Source organism: Loxodonta africana, chromosome 13, assembly GCF_030014295.1.
Source record: "Loxodonta africana isolate mLoxAfr1 chromosome 13, mLoxAfr1.hap2, whole genome shotgun sequence".
NCBI classification, from domain to species: domain Eukaryota; kingdom Metazoa; phylum Chordata; class Mammalia; order Proboscidea; family Elephantidae; genus Loxodonta; species Loxodonta africana.
The window spans coordinates 2,301,888-2,315,535 of NC_087354.1; the positions used below are offsets into that span (position 1 = coordinate 2,301,888).

Sequence of the window (13,648 nt, forward strand, 5' to 3'; positions counted from 1 at the left end):
CGTGGGTGGATACTTAGGAATCAGAGAATCCTGAAACCTGTGTGCTGGAGTCATCTTCGATACCCTGCGTCCAAGTCCGATACGGCCTACTGAAAGGGGAGAATCGGCCAACTAGAAAAATGTGTTTTCCTGAGACATTTATGAGATGTGAATGGCTCAGAGCTCTACAGGAGACCGGTCAACTTGCTGTATTTGAACGCGTGTGTCAGTTGCGGTTGGACTCGTAGGATTTGCAGGGCGCATTTCCCATGAATCTTGAAACTGGATGAGCGACTCAGTAGTCCGATAGCTGGCTCCAGCTTTCAAGTGAAGGTAGCTGCACAGATAAGTGCATAGAAAATCTAAAGTCAGGGTCGATGCCAGGTGTGAAGGGCACACGAGGGTCAGGAGCACTTTCAGGTTCATGCCACAGGAAGTCATGTTTCCCTGGAGCTCTGGACAGTGAAAGCAGGCGTAAGTGCTGCCTTGCACATGTGCAAAGATCACTGCTCCTACAGAGTTGGTTGGAATCCTGTAGAGGTTCCATAAGACTCCTGCTCTCTTTGTGCCAAGGAATCCTCTGATGGTTGATAAACAGGAGGAGATGTGTTCCCTGTGTTCCCATTCTTTGGGAATGAGGTGGCCTGGACTGTGTCTCTCCATGGCACAAGGGTGAAATCAAACTCTGGAAATGCCTAGTTGAATTTGGGGCCAAATTCTTGGTGAAAGCCCTCTTCCGAGTGTCCCACAGCTCATTTGAAGATCCCCAGTTTTGGGAACCCTTGGATGTCATTTCCTGGAAGTGCTCGTGCACGGAACAGTGCCTGTGGACACAGATTTGGCTTCCTCGTAGACATTAGCCGGGGCTGATCAAATGAATAGCCTGTTCTTGGCTGGGACTTCCTGAGTATTTTTCTCCATTCGGAGTCCTCTATGCCTTGTCTTGATCTGGCACGTGTCTGCCTTTCTGTCAAGGGTCAGCAGTCTCACTAATGGGCGAGAAGTGTGTGTCTCGATTTTGTCCATACTTGGGGCTATATGTGGAAAAAGCGTAGCTGTTAGGCAATGAATGTCTCTCGTCTGATGTCTGACTTACTTCTTTGCCCTTCTTAAAAGGATTGCAAGGTCGAAGCCTGTTTTCCTGCTTTCATGAGGGTCAAGCTACTCCCCGGGAAACCGGAAGAGGATGTGGGAACCTTCTCATCCTGCGTGATTGCGGGCTGGATGGACGATATCGGTGGTGAGGAACTTGAAGACTCAGGTGATTTTTCCCGGGGATTGAGATGTCTCGGGTCAATGAAGACACCTCAACTTGTCTCGAAGAGAGATGATGACATAAAAATCATGCTCAATAGGATCCCGCTGAGGCCCAGAGAGAAACTCCTTTTCACTAACATGAATGATCTGCTTTAGAGTGGACCCCCGTTGTGATCCCTTTTTCCTCCACCAAGTGATCAAAAACTCCTCCCTGACCGATTTTGGCCATGCTGATTCCTTGGCTCTTTTCCTCTTTTTCTGTCATTTAGAGAGACCTGCTTTCAAGAGATTCACCACCGAAAGAACTCAAGGTGAGTGAATGACGACGGTTTTCCCTTGTCTCTGGTGATACTTAGACAAGTGAAAAGGGAGCCCAAGAGGCAGTCGGGTTTTGTGGAAAAGCTGAGACGTGTCCCCTGCTTTGAGCTTGACCGGACCGATTGACCAAGTGGCGGTGATATGCACGGGTGGATAGTTAGGAAGCACAGGGACCTAGAAGAATTTCCACTTGAGTAATTTTTGCTAGTCCGGTTCCCAGTCGGGTATGTCTACGGAAGTTTGAGAATATTTTCAACTCTCAACTCTTTACGGGATGGGAGTGTGTAGCAGCTCTACTGGAGAAACCAGAGAGACTTGCCAGAGTTGAAAGCCTGTGTCAGTTGCGACTGGACTCTTAGGATCTCTAGGGCATCTTTCCCAGACATCTCGGTATTGGATGAAGAATTGAGTAGCCTGATACCTCGCTGTAGCATTCAAGAAAAGGCAGCAGCACCAATATCTGAGTCAAAAAGCTAATGGCAGGTTCAATCCCATTCGGTAAGTGGGTCGCGAGCGTCATGACTCATTTCAGGTTCATGCCACAGGAGGTCATGATCCGCTGAGAGTCTAATCAGGAAATGCAGGCATAACTGCTGCCTTCCACATGTCGAAAGATCATTTTCTTGACAGATCTTTGGAATCTTGTAGAGATTCCATAGAACTCCTTTTCCGTGTGCCCCACGGGATCCTCTGATGCTTGATATCCAGGAGGAGATGTGATCCCTCTCTGGGGATTATTGGGGCCTGAGGTAGATTCGATTGTGTCTCTCCATGGCTCAGTGGTGAAATGAAAGCGTTGAAGGACTGTGGCAATTTTAACAAGTGTTGGCAGAATTCTTGGAAAGCTATTCTTTTCCAAATGTCCTCCAGCTGATTTGAAGATCCCCCGGTGCTGGGGACTCTTGCGTGCCATTTCCCGGGAGTCTGCACACATTGGACAGTGCCCGTGGACACATATTTGGCAGCCTTCAACACATCAGTCAGGCTTAATCAATTGCAAAGGCTCCTTTTGCCTGGGTCCTCCTGAAAATTTGTGCTACATCCAGAGACCTCTCTGCCTTCTTCTGAATATTGCATGATTCTCTCCTTCTGTCATGGGTCAGCAGACTCCCCAGCGGGTTGCAAATGGCTGTCTTGATTTTGTCCATGTGTTCGCGAATGTCTGGCTGAAAGCATAGCCTTAGGGAAATGAGTTTCTCCTCTGGGATCTCTGTCTTACCCACTTCCCCTTTTCAAAGGGTTAGTGAGGTCGATGTGTCTTGTCCTGCTTTCACGGGGGTCAAGCCAACTGCCCGGGAAACTGGAAGATGATGTGTGAACGCTCTCATCCACTGTCCTTCCTGGGTGGAAGGAAGACATTTGTGGTAAGCATCTTCAGGTCTCAGGGGATTTTTCCTGGGGAGTGATATGGCTGGGGTCAATGATGACATAATCTGTCTGGAAGAGAGATGATGACCTAAAAATCATGCTCAGAGAGGTTATGCTGAGGCCCTGTGGGAAAGTCCTTTGGCCCAGCCTTCCAGATCTTCTTTAGAGCGGACTCCCATTTTGATTTCTTTCACCTGCACCGAGTAATCCAAAAGACCTGGGTGGCCGATTTTGGTCAGGCTGATTCCTTGGCTCCTTTCCTCTTTTTGTGTCCTTTAGCACAACCTGCCTCCGAGGAGTTCACCGTTGCGAGGACAAAAGGTGAGGGATTTCCCGTGATTTGCCCTGGCCCCATCTGACACTTAGGCAAGTGAGGATACACCTCAAAAGGCAGTAGGGTTTGCTGACAAAGCTGAGGCATGTCCCCTGGTGTTTGCTTGACCTTGCCTGGTTGACTAAGTGGCGGTGATGTGCGTGGGTGGATACTTAGGAATCAGAGAATCCTGAAACCTGTGTGCTGGAGTCATCTTCGATAGCCTGCGTCCAAGTCCGATACGGCCTACTGAAAGGGGAGAATCGGCCAACTAGAAAAATGTGTTTTCCTGAGACATTTATGAGATGTGAATGGCTCAGAGCTCTACAGGAGACCGGTCAACTTGCTGTATTTGAACGCGTGTGTCAGTTGCGGTTGGACTCGTAGGATTTGCAGGGCGCATTTCCCATGAATCTTGAAACTGGATGAGCGACTCAGTAGTCCGATAGCTGGCTCCAGCTTTCAAGTGAAGGTAGCTGCACAGATAAGTGCATAGAAAATCTAAAGTCAGGGTCGATGCCAGGTGTGAAGGGCACACGAGGGTCAGGAGCACTTTCAGGTTCATGCCACAGGAAGTCATGTTTCCCTGGAGCTCTGGACAGTGAAAGCAGGCGTAAGTGCTGCCTTGCACATGTGCAAAGATCACTGCTCCTACAGAGTTGGTTGGAATCCTGTAGAGGTTCCATAAGACTCCTGCTCTCTTTGTGCCAAGGAATCCTCTGATGGTTGATAAACAGGAGGAGATGTGTTCCCTGTGTTCCCATTCTTTGGGAATGAGGTGGCCTGGACTGTGTCTCTCCATGGCACAAGGGTGAAATCAAACTCTGGAAATGCCTAGTTGAATTTGGGGCCAAATTCTTGGTGAAAGCCCTCTTCCGAGTGTCCCACAGCTCATTTGAAGATCCCCAGTTTTGGGAACCCTTGGATGTCATTTCCTGGAAGTGCTCGTGCACGGAACAGTGCCTGTGGACACAGATTTGGCTTCCTCGTAGACATTAGCCGGGGCTGATCAAATGAATAGCCTGTTCTTGGCTGGGACTTCCTGAGTATTTTTCTCCATTCGGAGTCCTCTATGCCTTGTCTTGATCTGGCACGTGTCTGCCTTTCTGTCAAGGGTCAGCAGTCTCACTAATGGGCGAGAAGTGTGTGTCTCGATTTTGTCCATACTTGGGGCTATATGTGGAAAAAGCGTAGCTGTTAGGCAATGAATGTCTCTCGTCTGATGTCTGACTTACTTCTTTGCCCTTCTTAAAAGGATTGCAAGGTCGAAGCCTGTTTTCCTGCTTTCATGAGGGTCAAGCTACTCCCCGGGAAACCGGAAGAGGATGTGGGAACCTTCTCATCCTGCGTGATTGCGGGCTGGATGGACGATATCGGTGGTGAGGAACTTGAAGACTCAGGTGATTTTTCCCGGGGATTGAGATGTCTCGGGTCAATGAAGACACCTCAACTTGTCTCGAAGAGAGATGATGACATAAAAATCATGCTCAATAGGATCCCGCTGAGGCCCAGAGAGAAACTCCTTTTCACTAACATGAATGATCTGCTTTAGAGTGGACCCCCGTTGTGATCCCTTTTTCCTCCACCAAGTGATCAAAAACTCCTCCCTGACCGATTTTGGCCATGCTGATTCCTTGGCTCTTTTCCTCTTTTTCTGTCATTTAGAGAGACCTGCTTTCAAGAGATTCACCACCGAAAGAACTCAAGGTGAGTGAATGACGACGGTTTTCCCTTGTCTCTGGTGATACTTAGACAAGTGAAAAGGGAGCCCAAGAGGCAGTCGGGTTTTGTGGAAAAGCTGAGACGTGTCCCCTGCTTTGAGCTTGACCTGACCGATTGACCAAGTGGCGGTGATATGCACGGGTGGATAGTTAGGAAGCACAGGAACCTAGAAGAATTTCCACTTGAGTAATTTTTGATAGTCCGGTTCCCAGTCGGGTATGTCTACGGAAGTTTGAGAATATTTTCAACTCTCAACTCTTTACGGGCTGGGAGTGTGTAGCAGCTCTACTGGAGAAACCAGAGAGACTTGCCAGAGTTGAAAGCCTGTGTCAGTTGCGACTGGACTCTTAGGATCTCTAGGGCATCTTTCCCAGACATCTCGGTATTGGATGAAGAATTGAGTAGCCTGATACCTCGCTGTAGCATTCAAGAAAAGGCAGCAGCACCAATATCTGAGTCAAAAAGCTAATGGCAGGTTCAATCCCATTCGGTAAGTGGGTCGCGAGCGTCATGACTCATTTCAGGTTCATGCCACAGGAGGTCATGATCCGCTGAGAGTCTAATCAGGAAATGCAGGCATAACTGCTGCCTTCCACATGTGGAAAGATCATTTTCTTGACAGATCTTTGGAATCTTGTAGAGATTCCATAGAACTCCTTTTCCGTGTGCCCCACGGGATCCTCTGATGCTTGATATCCAGGAGGAGATGTGATCCCTCTCTGGGGATTATTGGGGCCTGAGGTAGATTCGATTGTGTCTCTCCATGGCTCAGTGGTGAAATGAAAGCGTTGAAGGACTGTGGCAATTTTAACAAGTGTTGGCAGAATTCTTGGAAAGCTATTCTTTTCTAAATGTCCTCCAGCTGATTTGAAGATCCCCCGGTGCTGGGGACTCTTGCGTGCCATTTCCCGGGAGTCTGCACACATTGGACAGTGCCCGTGGACACATATTTGGCAGCCTTCAACACATCAGTCAGGCTTAATCAATTGCAAAGGCTCCTTTTGCCTGGGTCCTCCTGAAAATTTGTGCTACATCCAGAGACCTCTCTGCCTTCTTCTGAATATTGCATGATTCTCTCCTTCTGTCATGGGTCAGCAGACTCCCCAGCGGGTTGCAAATGGCTGTCTTGATTTTGTCCATGTGTTCGCGAATGTCTGGCTGAAAGCATAGCCTTAGGGAAATGAGTTTCTCCTCTGGGATCTCTGTCTTACCCACTTCCCCTTTTCAAAGGGTTAGTGAGGTCGATGTGTCTTGTCCTGCTTTCACGGGGGTCAAGCCAACTGCCCGGGAAACTGGAAGATGATGTGTGAACGCTCTCATCCACTGTCCTTCCTGGGTGGAAGGAAGACATTTGTGGTAAGCATCTTCAGGTCTCAGGGGATTTTTCCTGGGGAGTGATATGGCTGGGGTCAATGATGACATAATCTGTCTGGAAGAGAGATGATGACCTAAAAATCATGCTCAGAGAGGTTATGCTGAGGCCCTGTGGGAAAGTCCTTTGGCCCAGCCTTCCAGATCTTCTTTAGAGCGGACTCCCATTTTGATTTCTTTCACCTGCACCAAGTAATCCAAAAGACCTGGGTGGCCGATTTTGGTCAGGCTGATTCCTTGGCTCCTTTCCTCTTTTTGTGTCCTTTAGCACAACCTGCCTCCGAGGAGTTCACCGTTGCGAGGACAAAAGGTGAGGGATTTCCCGTGATTTGCCCTGGCCCCATCTGACACTTAGGCAAGTGAGGATACACCTCAAAAGGCAGTAGGGTTTGCTGACAAAGCTGAGGCATGTCCCCTGGTGTTTGCTTGACCTTGCCTGGTTGACTAAGTGGCGGTGATGTGCGTGGGTGGATACTTAGGAATCAGAGAATCCTGAAACCTGTGTGCTGGAGTCATCTTCGATAGCCTGCGTCCAAGTCCGATACGGCCTACTGAAAGGGGAGAATCGGCCAACTAGAAAAATGTGTTTTCCTGAGACATTTATGAGATGTGAATGGCTCAGAGCTCTACAGGAGACTGGTCAACTTGCTGTATTTGAACGCGTGTGTCAGTTGCGGTTGGACTCGTAGGATTTGCAGGGCGCATTTCCCATGAATCTTGAAACTGGATGAGCGACTCAGTAGTCCGAAAGCTGGCTCCAGCTTTCAAGTGAAGGTAGCTGCACAGATAAGTGCATAGAAAATCTAAAGTCAGGGTCGATGCCAGGTGTGAAGGGCACACGAGGGTCAGGAGCACTTTCAGGTTCATGCCACAGGAAGTCATGTTTCCCTGGAGCTCTGGACAGTGAAAGCAGGCGTAAGTGCTGCCTTGCACATGTGCAAAGATCACTGCTCCTACAGAGTTGGTTGGAATCCTGTAGAGGTTCCATAAGACTCCTGCTCTCTTTGTGCCAAGGAATCCTCTGATGGTTGATAAACAGGAGGAGATGTGTTCCCTGTGTTCCCATTCTTTGGGAATGAGGTGGCCTGGACTGTGTCTCTCCATGGCACAAGGGTGAAATCAAACTCTGGAAATGCCTAGTTGAATTTGGGGCCAAATTCTTGGTGAAAGCCCTCTTCCGAGTGTCCCACAGCTCATTTGAAGATCCCCAGTTTTGGGAACCCTTGGATGTCATTTCCTGGAAGTGCTCGTGCACGGAACAGTGCCTGTGGACACAGATTTGGCTTCCTCGTAGACATTAGCCGGGGCTGATCAAATGAATAGCCTGTTCTTGGCTGGGACTTCCTGAGTATTTTTCTCCATTCGGAGTCCTCTATGCCTTGTCTTGATCTGGCACGTGTCTGCCTTTCTGTCAAGGGTCAGCAGTCTCACTAATGGGCGAGAAGTGTGTGTCTCGATTTTGTCCATACTTGGGGCTATATGTGGAAAAAGCGTAGCTGTTAGGCAATGAATGTCTCTCGTCTGATGTCTGACTTACTTCTTTGCCCTTCTTAAAAGGATTGCAAGGTCGAAGCCTGTTTTCCTGCTTTCATGAGGGTCAAGCTACTCCCCGGGAAACCGGAAGAGGATGTGGGAACCTTCTCATCCTGCGTGATTGCGGGCTGGATGGACGATATCGGTGGTGAGGAACTTGAAGACTCAGGTGATTTTTCCCGGGGATTGAGATGTCTCGGGTCAATGAAGACACCTCAACTTGTCTCGAAGAGAGATGATGACATAAAAATCATGCTCAATAGGATCCCGCTGAGGCCCAGAGAGAAACTCCTTTTCACTAACATGAATGATCTGCTTTAGAGTGGACCCCCGTTGTGATCCCTTTTTCCTCCACCAAGTGATCAAAAACTCCTCCCTGACCGATTTTGGCCATGCTGATTCCTTGGCTCTTTTCCTCTTTTTCTGTCATTTAGAGAGACCTGCTTTCAAGAGATTCACCACCGAAAGAACTCAAGGTGAGTGAATGACGACGGTTTTCCCTTGTCTCTGGTGATACTTAGACAAGTGAAAAGGGAGCCCAAGAGGCAGTCGGGTTTTGTGGAAAAGCTGAGACGTGTCCCCTGCTTTGAGCTTGACCTGACCGATTGACCAAGTGGCGGTGATATGCACGGGTGGATAGTTAGGAAGCACAGGGACCTAGAAGAATTTCCACTTGAGTAATTTTTGATAGTCCGGTTCCCAGTCGGGTATGTCTACGGAAGTTTGAGAATATTTTCAACTCTCAACTCTTTACGGGCTGGGAGTGTGTAGCAGCTCTACTGGAGAAACCAGAGAGACTTGCCAGAGTTGAAAGCCTGTGTCAGTTGCGACTGGACTCTTAGGATCTCTAGGGCATCTTTCCCAGACATCTCGGTATTGGATGAAGAATTGAGTAGCCTGATACCTCGCTGTAGCATTCAAGAAAAGGCAGCAGCACCAATATCTGAGTCAAAAAGCTAATGGCAGGTTCAATCCCATTCGGTAAGTGGGTCGCGAGCGTCATGACTCATTTCAGGTTCATGCCACAGGAGGTCATGATCCGCTGAGAGTCTAATCAGGAAATGCAGGCATAACTGCTGCCTTCCACATGTGGAAAGATCATTTTCTTGACAGATCTTTGGAATCTTGTAGAGATTCCATAGAACTCCTTTTCCGTGTGCCCCACGGGATCCTCTGATGCTTGATATCCAGGAGGAGATGTGATCCCTCTCTGGGGATTATTGGGGCCTGAGGTAGATTCGATTGTGTCTCTCCATGGCTCAGTGGTGAAATGAAAGCGTTGAAGGACTGTGGCAATTTTAACAAGTGTTGGCAGAATTCTTGGAAAGCTATTCTTTTCCAAATGTCCTCCAGCTGATTTGAAGATCCCCCGGTGCTGGGGACTCTTGCGTGCCATTTCCCGGGAGTCTGCACACATTGGACAGTGCCCGTGGACACATATTTGGCAGCCTTCAACACATCAGTCAGGCTTAATCAATTGCAAAGGCTCCTTTTGCCTGGGTCCTCCTGAAAATTTGTGCTACATCCAGAGACCTCTCTGCCTTCTTCTGAATATTGCATGATTCTCTCCTTCTGTCATGGGTCAGCAGACTCCCCAGCGGGTTGCAAATGGCTGTCTTGATTTTGTCCATGTGTTCGCGAATGTCTGGCTGAAAGCATAGCCTTAGGGAAATGAGTTTCTCCTCTGGGATCTCTGTCTTACCCACTTCCCCTTTTCAAAGGGTTAGTGAGGTCGATGTGTCTTGTCCTGCTTTCACGGGGGTCAAGCCAACTGCCCGGGAAACTGGAAGATGATGTGTGAACGCTCTCATCCACTGTCCTTCCTGGGTGGAAGGAAGACATTTGTGGTAAGCATCTTCAGGTCTCAGGGGATTTTTCCTGGGGAGTGATATGGCTGGGGTCAATGATGACATAATCTGTCTGGAAGAGAGATGATGACCTAAAAATCATGCTCAGAGAGGTTATGCTGAGGCCCTGTGGGAAAGTCCTTTGGCCCAGCCTTCCAGATCTTCTTTAGAGCGGACTCCCATTTTGATTTCTTTCACCTGCACCAAGTAATCCAAAAGACCTGGGTGGCCGATTTTGGTCAGGCTGATTCCTTGGCTCCTTTCCTCTTTTTGTGTCCTTTAGCACAACCTGCCTCCGAGGAGTTCACCGTTGCGAGGACAAAAGGTGAGGGATTTCCCGTGATTTGCCCTGGCCCCATCTGACACTTAGGCAAGTGAGGATACACCTCAAAAGGCAGTAGGGTTTGCTGACAAAGCTGAGGCATGTCCCCTGGTGTTTGCTTGACCTTGCCTGGTTGACTAAGTGGCGGTGATGTGCGTGGGTGGATACTTAGGAATCAGAGAATCCTGAAACCTGTGTGCTGGAGTCATCTTCGATAGCCTGCGTCCAAGTCCGATACGGCCTACTGAAAGGGGAGAATCGGCCAACTAGAAAAATGTGTTTTCCTGAGACATTTATGAGATGTGAATGGCTCAGAGCTCTACAGGAGACTGGTCAACTTGCTGTATTTGAACGCGTGTGTCAGTTGCGGTTGGACTCGTAGGATTTGCAGGGCGCATTTCCCATGAATCTTGAAACTGGATGAGCGACTCAGTAGTCCGATAGCTGGCTCCAGCTTTCAAGTGAAGGTAGCTGCACAGATAAGTGCATAGAAAATCTAAAGTCAGGGTCGATGCCAGGTGTGAAGGGCACACGAGGGTCAGGAGCACTTTCAGGTTCATGCCACAGGAAGTCATGTTTCCCTGGAGCTCTGGACAGTGAAAGCAGGCGTAAGTGCTGCCTTGCACATGTGCAAAGATCACTGCTCCTACAGAGTTGGTTGGAATCCTGTAGAGGTTCCATAAGACTCCTGCTCTCTTTGTGCCAAGGAATCCTCTGATGGTTGATAAACAGGAGGAGATGTGTTCCCTGTGTTCCCATTCTTTGGGAATGAGGTGGCCTGGACTGTGTCTCTCCATGGCACAAGGGTGAAATCAAACTCTGGAAATGCCTAGTTGAATTTGGGGCCAAATTCTTGGTGAAAGCCCTCTTCCGAGTGTCCCACAGCTCATTTGAAGATCCCCAGTTTTGGGAACCCTTGGATGTCATTTCCTGGAAGTGCTCGTGCACGGAACAGTGCCTGTGGACACAGATTTGGCTTCCTCGTAGACATTAGCCGGGGCTGATCAAATGAATAGCCTGTTCTTGGCTGGGACTTCCTGAGTATTTTTCTCCATTCGGAGTCCTCTATGCCTTGTCTTGATCTGGCACGTGTCTGCCTTTCTGTCAAGGGTCAGCAGTCTCACTAATGGGCGAGAAGTGTGTGTCTCGATTTTGTCCATACTTGGGGCTATATGTGGAAAAAGCGTAGCTGTTAGGCAATGAATGTCTCTCGTCTGATGTCTGACTTACTTCTTTGCCCTTCTTAAAAGGATTGCAAGGTCGAAGCCTGTTTTCCTGCTTTCATGAGGGTCAAGCTACTCCCCGGGAAACCGGAAGAGGATGTGGGAACCTTCTCATCCTGCGTGATTGCGGGCTGGATGGACGATATCGGTGGTGAGGAACTTGAAGACTCAGGTGATTTTTCCCGGGGATTGAGATGTCTCGGGTCAATGAAGACACCTCAACTTGTCTCGAAGAGAGATGATGACATAAAAATCATGCTCAATAGGATCCCGCTGAGGCCCAGAGAGAAACTCCTTTTCACTAACATGAATGATCTGCTTTAGAGTGGACCCCCGTTGTGATCCCTTTTTCCTCCACCAAGTGATCAAAAACTCCTCCCTGACCGATTTTGGCCATGCTGATTCCTTGGCTCTTTTCCTCTTTTTCTGTCATTTAGAGAGACCTGCTTTCAAGAGATTCACCACCGAAAGAACTCAAGGTGAGTGAATGACGACGGTTTTCCCTTGTCTCTGGTGATACTTAGACAAGTGAAAAGGGAGCCCAAGAGGCAGTCGGGTTTTGTGGAAAAGCTGAGACGTGTCCCCTGCTTTGAGCTTGACCTGACCGATTGACCAAGTGGCGGTGATATGCACGGGTGGATAGTTAGGAAGCACAGGGACCTAGAAGAATTTCCACTTGAGTAATTTTTGATAGTCCGGTTCCCAGTCGGGTATGTCTACGGAAGTTTGAGAATATTTTCAACTCTCAACTCTTTACGGGCTGGGAGTGTGTAGCAGCTCTACTGGAGAAACCAGAGAGACTTGCCAGAGTTGAAAGCCTGTGTCAGTTGCGACTGGACTCTTAGGATCTCTAGGGCATCTTTCCCAGACATCTCGGTATTGGATGAAGAATTGAGTAGCCTGATACCTCGCTGTAGCATTCAAGAAAAGGCAGCAGCACCAATATCTGAGTCAAAAAGCTAATGGCAGGTTCAATCCCATTCGGTAAGTGGGTCGCGAGCGTCATGACTCATTTCAGGTTCATGCCACAGGAGGTCATGATCCGCTGAGAGTCTAATCAGGAAATGCAGGCATAACTGCTGCCTTCCACATGTGGAAAGATCATTTTCTTGACAGATCTTTGGAATCTTGTAGAGATTCCATAGAACTCCTTTTCCGTGTGCCCCACGGGATCCTCTGATGCTTGATATCCAGGAGGAGATGTGATCCCTCTCTGGGGATTATTGGGGCCTGAGGTAGATTCGATTGTGTCTCTCCATGGCTCAGTGGTGAAATGAAAGCGTTGAAGGACTGTGGCAATTTTAACAAGTGTTGGCAGAATTCTTGGAAAGCTATTCTTTTCTAAATGTCCTCCAGCTGATTTGAAGATCCCCCGGTGCTGGGGACTCTTGCGTGCCATTTCCCGGGAGTCTGCACACATTGGACAGTGCCCGTGGACACATATTTGGCAGCCTTCAACACATCAGTCAGGCTTAATCAATTGCAAAGGCTCCTTTTGCCTGGGTCCTCCTGAAAATTTGTGCTACATCCAGAGACCTCTCTGCCTTCTTCTGAATATTGCATGATTCTCTCCTTCTGTCATGGGTCAGCAGACTCCCCAGCGGGTTGCAAATGGCTGTCTTGATTTTGTCCATGTGTTCGCGAATGTCTGGCTGAAAGCATAGCCTTAGGGAAATGAGTTTCTCTTCTGGGATCTCTGTCTTACCCACTTCCCCTTTTCAAAGGGTTAGTGAGGTCGATGTGTCTTGTCCTGCTTTCACGGGGGTCAAGCCAACTGCCCGGGAAACTGGAAGATGATGTGTGAACGCTCTCATCCACTGTCCTTCCTGGGTGGAAGGAAGACATTTGTGGTAAGCATCTTCAGGTCTCAGGGGATTTTTCCTGGGGAGTGATATGGCTGGGGTCAATGATGACATAATCTGTCTGGAAGAGAGATGATGACCTAAAAATCATGCTCAGAGAGGTTATGCTGAGGCCCTGTGGGAAAGTCCTTTGGCCCAGCCTTCCAGATCTTCTTTAGAGCGGACTCCCATTTTGATTTCTCTCACCTGCACCAAGTAATCCAAAAGACCTGGGTGGCCGATTTTGGTCAGGCTGATTCCTTGGCTCCTTTCCTCTTTTTGTGTCCTTTAGCACAACCTGCCTCCGAGGAGTTCACCGTTGCGAGGACAAAAGGTGAGGGATTTCCCGTGATTTGCCCTGGCCCCATCTGACACTTAGGCAAGTGAGGATACACCTCAAAAGGCAGTAGGGTTTGCTGACAAAGCTGAGGCATGTCCCCTGGTGTTTGCTTGACCTTGCCTGGTTGACTAAGTGGCGGTGATGTGCGTGGGTGGATACTTAGGAATCAGAGAATCCTGAAACCTGTGTGCTGGAGTCATCTTCGATAGCCTGC

The 13,648-nt window shown here is 48.8% G+C and overlaps 8 non-coding genes across 8 annotated transcripts; all 8 read left to right on the plus strand.

Moving 5' to 3' along the window:
* The first annotated feature begins 1,269 nt into the window (after positions 1-1,269).
* LOC135227586 (small nucleolar RNA SNORD115) lies at positions 1,270-1,350 on the plus strand. Its single transcript, XR_010317750.1, has one exon. It is a non-coding gene; the product is annotated as a small nucleolar RNA SNORD115 (small nucleolar RNA).
* Positions 1,351-2,968: 1,618 nt separating this feature from the next.
* On the plus strand, positions 2,969-3,046 carry LOC111747929 (small nucleolar RNA SNORD115). Its single transcript, XR_002783881.1, has one exon. It is a non-coding gene; the product is annotated as a small nucleolar RNA SNORD115 (small nucleolar RNA).
* A 1,618-nt stretch (positions 3,047-4,664) lies between these two features.
* On the plus strand, positions 4,665-4,745 carry LOC111747895 (small nucleolar RNA SNORD115). Its single transcript, XR_002783847.2, has one exon. It is a non-coding gene; the product is annotated as a small nucleolar RNA SNORD115 (small nucleolar RNA).
* A 1,618-nt stretch (positions 4,746-6,363) lies between these two features.
* On the plus strand, positions 6,364-6,441 carry LOC111747930 (small nucleolar RNA SNORD115). The gene has a single exon (XR_002783882.1). It is a non-coding gene; the product is annotated as a small nucleolar RNA SNORD115 (small nucleolar RNA).
* Positions 6,442-8,059: 1,618 nt separating this feature from the next.
* LOC111747896 (small nucleolar RNA SNORD115) lies at positions 8,060-8,140 on the plus strand. Its single transcript, XR_002783848.2, has one exon. It is a non-coding gene; the product is annotated as a small nucleolar RNA SNORD115 (small nucleolar RNA).
* Positions 8,141-9,758: 1,618 nt separating this feature from the next.
* On the plus strand, positions 9,759-9,836 carry LOC111747863 (small nucleolar RNA SNORD115). Its single transcript, XR_002783820.2, has one exon. It is a non-coding gene; the product is annotated as a small nucleolar RNA SNORD115 (small nucleolar RNA).
* Positions 9,837-11,454: 1,618 nt separating this feature from the next.
* On the plus strand, positions 11,455-11,535 carry LOC111747905 (small nucleolar RNA SNORD115). The gene has a single exon (XR_002783857.2). It is a non-coding gene; the product is annotated as a small nucleolar RNA SNORD115 (small nucleolar RNA).
* A 1,618-nt stretch (positions 11,536-13,153) lies between these two features.
* Positions 13,154-13,231, plus strand: LOC111747931 (small nucleolar RNA SNORD115). Its single transcript, XR_002783883.1, has one exon. It is a non-coding gene; the product is annotated as a small nucleolar RNA SNORD115 (small nucleolar RNA).
* The last annotated feature ends 417 nt before the right edge of the window (positions 13,232-13,648 follow it).